This window comes from Lagopus muta, chromosome 30 (genome assembly GCF_023343835.1).
Source record: "Lagopus muta isolate bLagMut1 chromosome 30, bLagMut1 primary, whole genome shotgun sequence".
NCBI lineage: Eukaryota > Metazoa > Chordata > Aves > Galliformes > Phasianidae > Lagopus > Lagopus muta.
In genome coordinates, this window is record NC_064462.1 from 1554919 (window position 1) to 1557418 (window position 2500).

The window sequence follows — 2500 nt, forward strand, 5'->3', positions numbered from 1 at the left end:
GCGGCGGCACCGTCTACCCCGGTCCGACCGGCTCGCTCGCTCCTCTCGGGCGGCTAGAGGTCGCTGCCGTGTCGGCTGGGCAGCGGCGGCACCGTCTACCCCGGTCCGACCGGCTCGCTCGCTCGGCTCGGGCGGCTAGAGGTCGCTGCCGAGTCGGCTAGGCAGCGGCGGCACCGTCTACCCCGGTCCGACCGGCTCGCTCGCTCGGCTCGGGCGGCTAGAGGTCGCTGCCGAGTCGGCTAGGCAGCGGCGGCACCGTCTACCCCGGTCCGACCGGCTCGCTCGCTCGGCTCGGGCGGCTAGAGGTCGCTGCCGTGTCGGCCGCGCAGCGGCGGCACCGTCTACCCCGGTCCGACCGGCTCGCTCGCTCGGCTCGGGCGGCTAGAGGTCGCTGCCGTGTCGGCCGCGCAGCGGCGGCACCGTCTACCCCGGTCCGACCGGCTCGCTCGCTCGGCTCGGGCGGCTAGAGGTCGCTGCCGTGTCGGCCGCGCAGCGGCGGCACCGTCTACCCCGGTCCGACCGGCTCGCTCGCTCGGCTCGGGCGGCTAGAGGTCGCTGCCGTGTCGGCCGCGCAGCGGCGGCACCGTCTACCCCGGTCCGACCGGCTCGCTCGCTCGGCTCGGGCGGCTAGAGGTCGCTGCCGAGTCGGCTGGGCAGCGGCGGCACCGTCTACCCCGGTCCGACCGGCTCGCTCGCTCGGCTCGGGCGGCTAGAGGTCGCTGCCGAGTCGGCCGCGCAGCGGCGGCACCGTCTACCCCGGTCCGACCGGCTCGCTCGCTCGGCTCGGGCGGCTAGAGGTCGCTGCCGTGTCGGCCGCGCAGCGGCGGCACCGTCTACCCCGGTCCGACCGGCTCGCTCGCTCGGCTCGGGCGGCTAGAGGTCGCTGCCGTGCGGCTAGAGACTTGCGTGCAGGTCTACCCCGTTTCGGCGAGTCTTGGCGTCCGTGGCGTTGTGGGGGCGCTGCAGCTCCGGAGCGGCCAGAGGCGTCGCTCTAATTTTCTGCCTCCAGTTACGTCGAGGTAAACGTCGGCTGCTGTCGGCGCCTTTGCCGGTAGTCGGCGCCAACAGCTGCGGAGCTTTTTTTTCGGATGCCTTTCCTTTTCGTCGGTAGGAGAGAGTGCGGACTCTGCTCCTGAGACGGTGGTGAGCGGGCGCTCGCGAGCTGGGTTGACCGGCCGGGCAGAGAGGAAATGTGCGGCGGCGGCGGCGGCGGCTTTCTCGGGCGTCGGTTCGTTCGATCGACCCCGGTCGCTTCGGTGTGTCCTTGGCGCCCCGTCCCGCCGCTCGCTGGTGGTCTAACGGCGGTCTCTCGGGCGAGCAGCGAAAAAAAGCCGGGCGAGGCCAGAGAGCGTGCGGAGGGAAAACCGGCTCCCGCGTCACCAGGGCGAACCCGAGAAGGCGAGAGAGAGCGCGAACGGGAGGAATCCGACTAGCGCGCCGCCGGGGCGAAGCGGAGCAGGCGAGAGAGAGAGGGAGAGCCCCGAGAGGAAGGCGAGAGAGAAAGCAAGCGAGCGCGGAGAAGAAGGGCACGGGCCGGCGTGCCGGCACCCGAAGGTAGAAGGGCCGGGGGCGCCCCCGGGGAGGTCCCGCCGTAGGCGACGGTGGCAGGCGGGACCCGGAGCTCGTCGGCGGTCGTGGCGGCGGCGCCTCGTTCTCGCCTCGTTGTCCTTTCGCACCGCATCCTCACTCGCACGCGGGAGCCCAACCCGATCCCCCGGCGCTCCTCGGGCACGTCGGAGAGGCTTCCCGGCGGGCCGGTCCAAACCCGCTCCCCGACTCGTTCGGGGCGGCGTGGGGCGGGCCGGTGTTCAGGCACGGGCGAGCACCTCTCGTCGGACGTTGCCCACGCACACCCGCCTGCACGTGCGCGCGCGGTCTTTCCGCCGCGCCCCCGGGAAGGGCTCGCGCCTTCCCCCTCTCCCCCCTCTTCCCCCCCACCCCTCTTTCCGTGCATCGATCGATGAGGCCATTCGGGTCGCGTCGGAGAGGGCCCCCGGCGGGCCGGCACTTCCGCGCTCCTTTTCCCGTGGAAGCCGCGGCGTCGTCCGGTGTTCAGGCACGGGCGGCCTCCTCTCCGGTTCGCTTCCCGCCGTAGGCGAGGCGAGACGCTCGCCCGCCCGGGCCGGGAGCGGCGGGCGGCCGCCGCTCCGCGCCCAAGGAAAGGCTCGTCCGACCGAATCCAGCCGTGTGACGGCCGAGCGGCCCCGCGAGCCGCAGGCGTACCGAGTTCGTTCGTCGAGCGAGGCGCCGGCGCCGGCCTCGTCTCGGGGCCCGTCGGGTGCCGGCCGCGAGCAGCGAGCCGGCGGGGTGGCAACCGAGGAAAAACCGTGGGGAAAGCAAGCCAGCCGAGCAGACGGAAAGGGGGCTTCCGCCCGAGCGGGCGAGCCCGGAGGGAGCACAGCGCGGCGCGTCCCGCTCCGGAGTGGCCGGGGTGTGGGGGCCGGGGGCGTCCGCCGGCCTCCCCCTCGCTTTCGGGCCGCCGCAAGCAGCCTGCGTCGGT